This window comes from Temnothorax americanus, unplaced genomic scaffold (genome assembly GCF_048541705.1).
Source record: "Temnothorax americanus isolate GAGA-0224 unplaced genomic scaffold, ASM4854170v1 Scaffold34, whole genome shotgun sequence".
In the NCBI taxonomy this organism is placed as follows: domain Eukaryota; kingdom Metazoa; phylum Arthropoda; class Insecta; order Hymenoptera; family Formicidae; genus Temnothorax; species Temnothorax americanus.
In genome coordinates this window covers 1,705,141-1,717,462 of record NW_027509485.1, presented here as the reverse complement: position 1 = coordinate 1,717,462, position 12,322 = coordinate 1,705,141, and the positions used below count along the sequence as shown (strand labels likewise).

Sequence of the window (12,322 nt, the reverse complement as noted above, 5' to 3'; positions counted from 1 at the left end):
TAATTGTCTTTTGATTCTAATCAAATATCGCCGCTGGCTATTCAAGATAAGATGAATTATTGCTAAATATTTTAAGCAAACATACATTATTCAATTTGCATATTCTAGCGAACTAAAAAGGAAATTTATCTCGCAGCAAATTACAGTCACCATATTATATAATTTAAGTAACAAGACTAAAGACATTGTAATTTAATATTATTATATATATTTTTATTTATTTATTACATGGGTTGATTATCGTGGTTGTTTATTTTATAATTTACGTCATATATATGTATACTTGTTTCTAATATGAAATACCAGAGTACGTTCTTATTTTTATAAAAATATTATATGAAATGAATTATTTTTGCTGTTCAACACAAATCGACTTTAATTTGGTTGATAATGTGAAGAAGGGTTCTTCGTCATTGAGACATAAAGAGTATAATGCTGGGTAATGATTAAGCAAGTGTATATTTCCAATTATTGGGTAAATTTTTACATATTTTTAAATCAATCAAGATTAAATCATAGTTCTACGCAACAAAGTCCAGGTCGAGCTATCATTTATGATTATTGGGAAGAGGCAGGTTCATTTTGCGTGTGTGTGTTTGTGTTTGTGTCTTGTGGCCATTCTACTCCTGCGTCTGCTGGGCTTCCGGGTCCTCTGGTCCGGATGGTGCAAATTTTAGCCCATCGATTACAGATATATTCCCGGCAACATTCATAGTCACTGTAGCACTGAAAAAGATTACGCGAGATTATTATCTTGCACGATGTTTTTCGTATTACATAACTTAATTATTTAAACTTCAGCTTAATGCACTATCGTCACTTCTGACTTAATCCGTATTATCCAGCACACATTTATAATAAAATTGTTCCCTGTAATCAACACTCAAATCTTATCATTACTCACTACTTAAAACATTCAAAATGTGATACTTTATACAGCAATATATTTTACTCTTTCTTTATTCTGCTTAATTGTGTATAACTTGAAGGAAAGAGACGAAACGTGTTCCTTACATACAGAAAACATGTTTAATACACCGGATTAAAATATTATGTATATCTATGTATATACATACACACATATACATATACACAAATATATAATATATGAATAACAATCAAGTATGAAAATCTCACTACATTTGTTAAATTTTCAATTTATGTCATGTCTATAAATTACATATAGAGTCCGTCATATTTTTAAAAAGTATACTATTAAGTTATATTAATTAATTTAATGGTTTTCACGAAACAAATATATGAATTAATAAAAAAATGTGGAGATACACACACATTACAGTTTAAAACATAATATCGTGCAATGGTACTTACCGACATTCCGGGTAGTTTGCATGATTGGCCCATGACCGAAGTCATTGCGAGAAGCGCCGTAAAGCAAAGAAGCACGATGAATTTTCCCATTTTTGATCAATTGCTTGAGAAAGTTCTTGTTTTATAAAGTATATGGAGAATTATGGAGAAAGTAGAAAAATACTTTTAAACTATATAGAGATGAAGCTTTCGTATCCTCACCTGTAGTCAGCTCAGTGAAATTCAAACTGAATCAGTTCGGTGATCGGTCAGCTTATATACAGAATCATTGGTGCATAGAAATATAGAATGATAATCTCTTTAAGTATGTGGGTGTGTAGTGGCCCTTGAAAGTTTTTATAAATCTACATCTGTTTATGCCCGTCGCTGATATCTATTATCGTTTATCGGGCTTCATCAATTGCGCAAATCATAGTCAACACATTACGTAAAGATCTATGTTCGTAGATCTTGAAAAAGAGTGGAAAAAATTATAAACCCCCCCGCAGGGACAATATCACGATAACGAAAACTTTCCTCGTGATAGCATCGCGGCGTCGTTTCTTCATTTATCCGTATATTCGATATATCGTGACAACCAGCCACAGCGTGCTTTTTTCTAAAACTTAACAATATTATACAGATAAAAAAAAACCTGCGAAATACTTTCTAGATTCATTCACGTAAAATAAGAACGCAGGCAATTTTTTTGCCATCAGGCATTCTATAAGATTGACTCGTCTTTATTGCGGAGCACGTTCGCGTTGGCATAAGTCATTTAAAGTCAGAAGCGCGCGATATTATCGAAGTGACGAGCGCGGCCGTAACAAATCTCCGCGGAAGAACGCCCATGGTTTACGCGGCTCTTTATCTCCCCGCGTGTAAGAGGATTTCTCGGCTGTAAAAAGGTGAAATCGAGGGCACGGCGTCGCTTTATTCTCGCGGTCTGTCGCAACAACGTCGCACGACATATGAATCCTTCCGCAGCGAGGAGGGTTGACACCGCGAGAAGAGCTGCATGCCGGGAGAGCTGCCGTTCTCTCGGGGCGGGATCGCGAAAAGTTGGAGTAGAGAAAATATGCGGTGGGTCCGCCACCGGGGGAAGGAACGCCGGTAAAGTTTCGCGGGAAGTGGGAAAGAACGGGCGAGAAAAGGAACGAAGCTTTCTCCTCCTGACACTCGTATTATTTCCGCCAGCCGCGCGCGCGTTTCCGCGCGTTATCCTCGCCTTTCCGCGCCTTTCCGCGAAGGCGGGCGACGCGACGGTGCAGGAGTCGCTTCGTGACATCCGCGTTTTACTGTAAATTGATTTCTCGTCGTTTCCCGACCGCGCGGGGAGATAAGGCGGAATGACCGCGGGGATAAAATGCGCGCGGACGACGTAGCAATCGGGAGAAAGTCAGACGCAGGTTTATTCCTTCCCTCGACGCCTCTCTCGGTCTCTCTTACGAAATGAAAACGTCGGGGAAAAGGAAGAGCGTGACATCTCTTCCTTCGCGCATTTATCTCTAGGTAAATATTTATTTTACCGCAGATTTCGCGTCGCGTATGATACAATTTTATCTTCGCTCGAGAAATATCTTTTTTCTTTTTACTATAATACGACTGACGCGCGCGCGAACGTACATACGTGATTCAACTTTGAGTACGAAACTTGCGCACGACGTCGCGGCATCGTAAGCACTCGAAAATAAAGAACGACGATTGCTCGAAGGTGGAATTGTAAGCCGGCTTTCTCCAGGCGGTAATAATCTTTATCTGCGATAAAAGAAATTGATCTTACGGCGAAATAGTCGGCAGAAACGGCAAAACAAACTCACGGTCGAGTTATATTGCGTCTCGCGTAATCTCGGACTTTACTGTCTTAGGCGAATCGTATTTCCGAATTCCCTGTGCGACATAACGGAGCAGCGAGAATCCCCACCGCCGCGCGCGCCGGTTTCGGCCTTTTGAGGTTTACGCGATCGATGAAATCAGATAACGCAAATCGATTGTTTTCTCTTCTTACTGGCACTGAGAATAAAATCAAGTAGAATTAACGAAAAAAATAAAAATTTAAAAAATAAAAAAAATTATTTTATTAGACCGGGACAAAGTCCCGATATATTTGAAATCTTTCTATGTTACATAACGTATTATAATGTAACGTTAAAACAGCAATGGTAGTTTTATGCGGTCGAACTATCATTGAGATAAATTATATCCTCTATTGTATTACGCTAATAATTTATTCATACGATAATCAACGCCCCGGGAGAGGAGGAAAAGGCTGGCTGTCGCTCTCGGTTGTATTTAGTCAAACGCAGTATTTAATAAAGCTCTTTCATAAATAATCATATTTTGTAATATTTCGTTGCGTATGCGTTAATATCGGCAAAACATTAGTAGAGACTACTCTATATTATTTGAGAATAATTATATGACATCTTTGTCGTTCAATTGATGCATCTATTATTTGCAGCTGTATACAAATAATCGTAGGTATATTCGTGGGATTGCGCACGTACGACGAAAAACGCGTACGAAGGCTCGAAGTAATAAGCGATAACAGAGGCGTTCGAGCGCGGGATGCGCAGGGAGAAGTCTTAATTTCCTCTGCACCCCGCCGCCCTCCGCCCTCCGCCACGCCGGTGGAGGCCGCCGTCGACCGTTTTTTAAGTCTGACGCGTGCTGGCCTTTTAAAGGCCTTTCTTCCAGCTGTTTAGGTTATTATATAAGGACCGAAGGCGCAGGGACGAGCCACCGTCGAAAGGGTGACCATCCGCTCTCCCGGCCATTTCCTAGCAATTTCCTGACGCTGTTTTTCACGTGAACTTTTGAACTCGTTCCCCCGCAGGGTACCTTTTCACTGTAAAATATCTGCTAAGTAGCCGCGCGGCAGGACTAGCCGGTTATAAATGGCCGCGTGCAAATATCGCAGGTTTTTTTTGTGTCCCAGATGCGTCCAGTATATTTAATGCCCCCTCTGGACGTCGGTCATCGTCGATGACTGCGCGACGAAAATGTTCTTTGCAGAATTAATGGCCTGTCGCGATATATCGACGAACCAAAAATCGAGGGAAAACGAGAGTTCTGGATTTCCTTTCTGTATTTATTTTCTATACACGGTACCCCAAACGTTTCTCTAGTATAAAAAAAAAGATACTATTAGTTGTTTTCGCAGAGAATTTGAATTTTATTGGATATTACAAATTAACATGAACATATATGTTAAAATAAATCTTGAAAACTTGCGCGTTTGTCGTTTAATGGCGATCAATGATATCGCGCGTGACTGAGAACAGAGTATACGCGTGCATGCATACGCGTAACAGAGATAGATGTATCAGAAACATTGTGAAATAGTGGATCATTCACTATACTGTTATTTTTGTCGGATTATTTAATAGTAAGAGATATTCAATACTTATTTAAAACAATCTGAAGGTATTAATAAACACAAGAGTGTAATATTTAAACAATATTTTACATTTTGAAAAAAGTACGAATTCTGAGATTTCAAATTCTAAGAATTCTGAATCTTAGATGCATATATTAATGTTAACTGCAACACAACACGGCTAGCCTTCGAGGATAAATTCGGTTCGAGAGATAAATTTATATACTTTATTTGTGATGTGGTAATAATTATTAGTTAATAACATATTTTATTATAAAATAGAAGTTAATGGTAACTGATTGATTCAATTACCACATAATTACAATTTAACTGGCTCGGATGATAAATAAATAATAAATAATTTAAATTTAATTTCTCAATAAATTCGCGTTATACAGTTGACGTGCAAATAATGATTATTTGTCGTCTCTGCAGACATATAACTCTGTGCACATGATTCTGTGTGTTGCCGTTTACACGATGGTTCAACCTCCCTCCTGCAATTCTGCATTTTGAGCGTAAATATCGTATTATAAATAGATCGTTTCCGATAAAACATCTATAGCGATATCAGTTAAGAAAAAAGTGTCAAATAACGATATAATTAGCCAAATTAGGTTGTAGTAACATCAAAAAGACATTGTCAGTACCTTACAAATGTAATAAAGATAATATTTTTACGATATATGTAAAAATATTTGTTTTATTTCTAACTTAATATTAAGTATACTTAATATTAATATACTGCTAATTATTCTTTCATTATTGTTTATTTTGATCAAAAAGAGAGGGCAGATTTATCGCGTTGTTAAGAATTTAATCTTGTAATACAGGCGAACCGATTTGTACGTTGACAGGACACTTCCGAATCCTTTCTTAATGTACCGAAATGAAAGGGATCGATACCTCGCGCATTTTAATATCAGCCTGATATCGCTGAGAGACAACGTTGGAAGCCGGATATCCATTTTGGTAGAATTCAGAAGTGATTCGTATATACGGATAGCTACTAGAACGCTGCCATTATTCAGCACGAGTGAAACCGTGAATAATCTACGGCACTCTCGAAAACATCGACAGACGTTTGCGTATTCCTAAAAGTTGCCTTTGCCCGAAAATGATTTACCATGAATGATGTACACGCGGGAACACACACACGACGTTGTCGAAAGGCTCGGAAACGGTTTCCGATAGCGAACGAGTAACCCAAGTTAGTCTTGACCATATACGAAGTAGGTTCACGCATACTGACACGCGTGATTATCAGTGCGCGGAATTCATTGGCCCCCGAAGGACAGGGGTAGACTATTCACATCAATGCACCCTTACCGAAGGGTTGCTAAACTTCGAACTTGCATCCCCCCCCCTCCTGTATTCGTTCGGCGCTGTCGCGGGAAAAACATTGCGACCTTCTCAAGAACTCGATCGAATGCGCGCTTTTATTTCAAGGCATCGAGCAGCTATACTTTCATTATTATTGGCATTATCATTGGCGCCCTTTGTAACCGTATTTACATTTAAAAAGTTAGAGAGATAATATATCTTTTATATGTCACGCTATTCCTGAGCTCATTATTTGCATATTTTAGGTTGAGCTATTTTTAAGATGTATTATATTACGGAATTCTTTATTTTTCCAATAAAAGCATTCTTTTCCGATATATTGTACAAATTAGGTTAAACTAAATTAATTAGCAGTATAGTAAATAATATTACCGTGTAAATAATATAATTTTTGCAATATATCAAGAATTTATTAATGTTACTTAAAATAAAAAAAACGTGTTAATGTCGCGACGTTGTCTCGTATAAAGCAATTTTATATTTTTTATTGTCTTTTACCGCGGATGTAACGCCGCTTTCACGAAATCGCAGAGTTAGTCAATAGATTTCCGGCAACGTCACTCCCGCACAATTTCGTGGACAATACTTTGACCCCTTTTTAAGCAGGTCGATGGTGCCATCTGTTAGTAAATGTATCAACTAATCAATGTTCACGCATGTGCATTATGTGCTTCCGAGTAATCTCTAAAAAGAAAAGTCGGCAATGAGGGTCCCTAATCGGATCGATGATGAAAGGGTGAATGTGCCCTGAAACTCATTTCGCGTTTAAAACAAAAATACGTAAAACAAAAATAATTGTAAAATAGAAAAATATGAAAAAAAACAAAAATTAAAAAAAACGCAAAAAACACAAATTAATAACTCATCGAAAGCGAAAAAGTTTTGAATTACGATGAGCACCCACGGAACGATCTTTTTTTGGCGCCGCTTTGTACCGCAGGTTGCATTCTCTAGGCGTCCTTTTCATTCTATTTATTCTTTTATTTACCATATTGAGTAAAACATTTATTTTGATATTTCACATTGTCAGATCACTCGACTCAATAATAACATTTACTATAATTGCAAAAATACGGACGAAGAGATACTTTATTGTATAACATTATATTTCTTTAAATTAAATATTACTTTTTAATTACAAAATATATAAAAAAAGAGATATTCTCGTCTTATATATACAGAAAGATATAATTGTATGATTTCTGTTATATTTTTATCTTTGTAACACAAGGATGATAAAACTTTTCATTTGTATCACACGAAACACTGCAAAACGCTCGGCAGAAATGATAGGATTCACCTAACAAACGCACTAATATGATGAAATCGAAATCTTCGTAATTCAAACTATAATGAGTATCGGTTGAATATCGGAGAAGAGCAGTAATTTCGGAATAACGTATCCCTCCGCAAAAGCGTTCGGCGAACAAGCCGGGCCGTTGCCGCAGTCGCGCGCTTACGTTCGAAAACGCACGTAGGTCCATTACGAAACGATATAATAGCGCAGTCTATTATCTAAACAACGAGAAGCCCAGCAACGGAATCGCGCGGCGCGGCGCGCGGCGGGGGTTTTGCCGCGAACGTTATTGATAATATTGATATTCCCGGCGGTCGTCTCGCTTTACGTTGAAATTAGCCGAACGGAGAAAGCCGCTGCATAACGCTGTCGCGGATACAAACGAGAAGCGAAGCCGATGCACTATCGAGTATCGATCATCCGGCCGCTCGAGAGCGGCTCGAGCATCGCGGAACGATACGGCGCCTTCTCCGTTGCGCGTTCCGTTCGCTTGATATCTTCGTCAAGATTCGCGAAGTGGCTGCGCTTGCTATCGCACCCCCCCTTCTCCCCCTGTCCCCTCTAACTCATAAAGCTCGACCCCGCGTTGACTCGTGAGAGACGCACTTCTCTTATCGCGAAGTGATAAAAATGAAGAGTCTCGAGATAAAGAGAATGAGAAAGAAATGATTCGGACACCGCGAGAACAGACATGTGTTCTAAAAGGAAAAGTTTGAAGAAGCAAAAAGAAAATTCTTGCAATTGTTACAAAAATTGAAATAGATAAGATAAAATTTGAATATCTTATTTAATTAGCACAGCTCCTAATTTGATATAATTAGCAAAAATAAATATTTCTAATCTATTCATATAAAATATGTTTGATTTGTGCCTCTTTCGCAATGTGATATCGATGCAAACACTTTAAATAATAGAAAGAGAGCCAGAGCGAAAAGCGGAAAATAGCGTGAAGTGTGCGAGTGGCCATTCTTGTAATTATTACAAAAATTATAACAGATAAGATAAAGTTTGAATATCTTTAGTTAATACATATCTTCAAATATGATATAATTCTCATTAAAAAATATAAATATTTTTAACCATTCATACACAAAATATGATTGATTTGTGTCTCTTTCGATGATCGATTCAAATAATGGAAAGAGAGCCAGGTGGAAAATAGTGTAAAGTGACCATTCTTGCAATTGTTACAAAAATTATAGCAGATAAAGTTTGAATATCTTCAGTTAACATAGCTTCTAAGATGTAATGTCTCACTAGAAAATATTAATATTTTTAACCGTTCATATAGAATATGATTGATTTGTGTCTCTGGTCGCAATGATTGATTTAAATACTTCAAATAACGGAAAGAGAGCCAGAGCGAAGGGCGGAAATAGCGTAAAGTGTGTTCGCGCTGCGAGTGATCATTGCCAAAGGGCGAGGCTGACCGATCGGGCCTTCCCCGTTTGTCCAATCGATCGGGCTAAAGATTTTCGACTCTTAATTAAGATCGCGAGGGCACTCGAGTTTTCAATTAAAAGAGTAGCAACTTTCCCTCTCTCGTTGTCTCTGTTTCTCATCATCGTCCTCTTTTTGTCAGCTCCCCATCTTCGTCGTCCGCACATTCAATTCGTATTTTCGTCCCCCTCTCTGTCTCTCTCTCTCTCGCTCGCTCCCCCATCCGTATTTTCCTCGCTTGCGCGTTCTTTTTGCCTCGCCCGCCTGATGCGCTAGCAACATTAAATGCAATTTTGCTCAACGCATCCTCCGAGGGTACTCGGATCCCGATGGTGTCTCCCGATCCACTTTTTCCGTTTTGGCCACTTTTGTGGAGTGCGCGTGCAAGCGGTCGTGTCATTTTTGTTTCCGACAACGTTTCCGATTCTTTGTCGGACGATATCGAAAAATATTTGTTGCCTCATCGTTACCTCGATGCTCGAGATCACGTGCAATATTTCTAGCAGAGCATGGCGCTTCGCGAGGATTTTCCATCGGCTGCTCCGCTCATGAGCATTGAAATATTCAAGCAACCACTTCATACTGTTTCTAAATTCCTGAATATCGGAAAGCTCTGTTTCTGTATTTAATTCCAGATCCGCTATCTCTGACCTATAACAAAATTGGAATGACACAAGAATTAAGAAATATGGTCGCGTAATATAAACGCGTTTAACCGCGATCTGTTCGCAGAGCGCGTAAGAAACGCGATATTTCTCACGGAGGCATCGCTCGTCTCGAATCCGCGCGACAATCGCGCATCCGAGGGGAGGAAAGAGGGAAACGCGGGGGAGGAAAAAGCAGGAAGCGAGCGCGTGATCGGGATCGACAGGGGGTGGTATTTTTGGCGGTTATCCCCGTCGGCGTGTCGATACGAGTCGCGAAACGGAGGGTAACGGTAACCCTCCCGTGTTGCCCAATGCCAATTTTTGCCGCATACAAAAGCGTGCCATACGCGGCGCTTCCCGCCCACGCACGCACGGCACGCACACACGTATCCAGGCGGCCGCGGCCCGATAATGCTGCACGATGACCATGGGACACCGGACTGATTGGGGTGTGCAGGCGACCTATGCAGTTTAATTTATGTTGCATCACCAGCCAGTCGTACGTGCATCAATCCGTACTGCCCGCGATCGCGTCTCGCTCGCGTTCCGATGCGGTTTTTCGGCGACGGCGATCGGCGACTTCGAGTCTTCTACGCGAGTATACTTGCTTCCCGATGACTCCGTATTCACGTACGTATGTAGATGTCTATATATGTGTGTGTGTGTATGTCTGTGTGCGTGTGCGTGAATGTGTGTACGTGTACGTGTGCGCGCAAATGAATACGCACACACGTTCGTATAGACATCAAGCCGGCTACGCGTTCGTAGTCAGCCATCTTTGTTAACCGTGAGTGTTCGCCGCGAATATTAGATAAACGGACTTACGAATCACTTGAAGACCCCCGGTGAATTTCACGTATCAAAGATCGTGAAATCGTGATTGGATCTGCCGGATGATGGATATCGTTTATTCGAATCACGTCGAGAAATTGCCTTGTTGATGGGAGAATCTGCCTTATCTTGAACTTGGAGAGGCCATATGTCGAAAGTGTGCGTAATACGGCTAATTTTAGGATCTAACTTGTGACGTTGGAGTTTTGACGCCACAGAGAACAGATGACAGAGCATTTTATAGCGAAAGAATTTCACAGTCATGCTCGAAAATGAACCATCTGACGCAGTTTGCTTATTTTTATTTGTACGGAAAAAACGGTTTTGCAGAAGTGTTTAAAAATTTAGCTAGATACAGATCTGAAAATAATTCTGTTGCACCATGGAAATAATTATGGTAGGTCGCTGAAGTATGATGATAATGCTGAAAAAATTTTTGAAATTTTAGCAATCAGTTTGAGTGTTCTACATAATTATTTTGATGGCGCAACAAAATTATTCAGATCTGTATATAGCTAAATTTTTAGATACTTCAGCAAAACCGTTTTTCCCGTGATGAAACGAGAGAACCTTCCATGGAATAATGTTACATCCATCGCTGTCTTCTGCAATGTAAATATATATCTTTTAATAATTCTTCAGTTTAAAATACGAAAGAAAGCGATATAGCTGGCAATCAAGTAAATTAATGCGCGAGAATCGCATTGAAAGATTCAACATGGTTCTTTCTAAGGCGTCTTATTTCTCAGTTGCCCGACTCTTACGATAAAACGGGAGTTAATGGGCCAATATGCTCCCCATTGGTCAACGTGTGATTTATAGTAGTCACCGATGAATCGTATTCGCGATATGAACCGGTCGTTTATCAACGCGTCCAAGCCCCAAGATCAAAAGAGCAATAAATAAAGGAGCGTTATGCACGAGTTGTCGCGCGCGCGATAGAAGCGGAATCGGCGAAGAAAGGCGCAGGAGGAAAGCTAATTAGCGCGGATCGAAACCTACGGCGCTTGATAAATGGACAGCCAATATTTGGACTGAGGGTGCTTCCCTATCCCTCCTCCTTCCACCGGCCGCGCTTTTTTTTCTCGCTTTTTATCGCGAAGTTCTTTACACTGATCATCGTAGAAGACGCGCGATGGGGGGCGCAGGATGAAGGCGGCTGAAAGGGGACGGATGACGACGAGCGTACGCACAACTTACGCGCGTTTGGGTAAATATCTCCGCGGGTATTTACACGAGCGAGCTCGACTCCGAGATAGCCCCGTGATTAATGGCCCTTCTTCAAGCTTTATTAACGACCTGTCCACCCAAGCCCCACCTTGACCACTTTTGGAAAACCTCGTGTAGCGCCGGCAAGTTTGTCGTATACGATTTTATTCAGACGCGCGCTTCTTCGTTAATGCATGGAACCCGGGCTGCTCGCTCGAATCTTTACGAGCTCTCGTCGCGCGGGCGATCTTTCGAAAATTCAAAATTGCCACGTGCACACGTCGAAAAATTTGTCGAATATATAAATAACGGTTTAATTTATCGAATGGATCGTTTGTCCGTAACGCGCGCATTATTTTTTATCTCGATTATTAAATTCACGCGTTGCGCGTACGCGCGTTTAGTTATTACGTACGATTAAATCGATTCTGCAAACGCGGCACGATTGTTCTTCCGAGAACAAACGGGTCCTATTCGTCCTACAGTCGACGTTGAGTCACATAAGCGAAAGACCATAAGGTACCGTATAAATACACGGTAATCCTATCCGATAATAGTCGCACGGTCAATTAAGATGACCGTTATAAGAACCAATTAAACGTAAGTGCGCGACCACCCTGGCTCGGGTTACGTATTTACGATCTAAAATTATGCGTTTTCGTCGCCCGCGCTCTCCCATTACTTGCCCTACGATTTCTTTCTCGAGTGGCCCGTCCCCCTGCCCCTCCGCTCCCTCTCGCCGCCCCTTACGTCCGATTATGAAATTTCATATGTGTACGTATGCGCACCTGATTTTACACTATCGCATACTATACGTTCTCCCGACGACGACGCTCCGCCGCGCCGCGCCGGGGGAAACGTTTC

The 12,322-nt window shown here is 40.5% G+C and overlaps 1 long non-coding RNA gene across 2 annotated transcripts; it reads right to left on the bottom strand.

Annotated features, from left to right (window-relative positions):
• Window positions 1-440: 440 nt before the first annotated feature.
• LOC143901524 (uncharacterized) lies at window positions 441-1,637 on the bottom strand. Of its 2 annotated transcripts, XR_013258105.1 has the most exons (3): window positions 1,534-1,637; window positions 1,333-1,447; window positions 441-726 (listed from the first exon to the last, which is right to left on the bottom strand). It is a non-coding gene; the product is annotated as an uncharacterized LOC143901524 (long non-coding RNA). The 2 variants fall into 2 exon arrangements; XR_013258104.1 differs by lacking the exon at window positions 1,534-1,637 and having other exon boundaries at window positions 1,333-1,527.
• Window positions 1,638-12,322: the final 10,685 nt, after the last annotated feature.